The sequence below is a fragment of the Suncus etruscus genome, chromosome 12 (assembly GCF_024139225.1).
Source record: "Suncus etruscus isolate mSunEtr1 chromosome 12, mSunEtr1.pri.cur, whole genome shotgun sequence".
NCBI lineage: Eukaryota > Metazoa > Chordata > Mammalia > Eulipotyphla > Soricidae > Suncus > Suncus etruscus.
This window is the reverse complement of record NC_064859.1, coordinates 97,276,019-97,277,041: the sequence shown is the minus strand read 5'-3', so window position 1 is coordinate 97,277,041 and position 1,023 is coordinate 97,276,019. Positions and strand designations below refer to the sequence as shown.

The 1,023-nt window shown below is 38.4% G+C and overlaps 1 non-coding gene across 1 annotated transcript; it reads left to right on the top strand.

Moving 5' to 3' along the window:
* The first annotated feature begins 540 nt into the window (after positions 1-540).
* LOC126024810 (small nucleolar RNA SNORA51) lies at positions 541-673 on the top strand. Its single transcript, XR_007500910.1, has one exon. It is a non-coding gene; the product is annotated as a small nucleolar RNA SNORA51 (small nucleolar RNA).
* The last annotated feature ends 350 nt before the right edge of the window (positions 674-1,023 follow it).

Here is a 1,023-nt window from a genome sequence, read left to right as displayed (position 1 = left end):
TATCAGTGAATTATTTTATAATTTAAGAAGTAAATAAAAAGAAAAGAAAATAAAAAGTAAATAAAAAGAAACTATGATACATATACACAACGGAATATTATGCAGCCATCAGAAGAGATGAAGTCATGAAATTTTCCTATACATGGATGTATATGGAATCTATTATGCTGAGTGAAATAAGTCAGAGGGAAAGAGATAAACACAGAATGGTCTCCCTCATCTACAGGTTTTGAGGAAAATGAAAAACATTTGTGAATGATTATCAGAGACAAAATAGAGGAGGACTGGAGGGTCAAGCTCCCGACATGAAGCTCACCACAGGAATCATTTAGTGCAGTCACAGAAATAATTACACTGAGAACTATCATAACAAAATGTGACTGAATGAGGGAAGTAGAAAGCCTGTCTAGAGTATAGGCCGGTGTGGGGTGGGGAGGAAGGACACTTGGGATATTGGTCATGGAGACACTGGTGAGGGATTTTATATATATATATTTTTTTATTAAAAAATCAAAAAAAAGAAAAGAAAAGAAAAGATAAGGCCTCCCAACTCTTACCACAAGCTGTGTTCTTTACACTGACTGTATAAAAAAAGGAGGTACAGTAAATGCACCCCATATACACCTCAACACAGGCCCTTTGCCTGCTCTGTATTGTGAATTGGGGGACAAAAAAAAGTAAATAAAAACCCATCATTGTTCTGAAAGTCAATAATAGCAGCCTGGTTTCTGGACTCTGGTACCGCCCCTTGGAGCACATATGTGTGGGACATGATGGTTTGGGGAACAGAAAGGCAGAGGTGGGGTTAGGAGCAGTGTGTGTTGTTGGTGTTAACCAAAACCTTGTGTCCCAGGTGGGCAGTAGAAAAGCAATGGCATTCCTGGCAGTGGAATTTGGGAGGAAGAATATTGGGTTGTGGTGAGAATATGGCCAGTTTGTAAGGGAGTCTAAGATCTAATGATAGTTCATCTTAATAAAACGTCCCTTTCCTTCCTATATGGAAATGCATATGCTCTTATACCA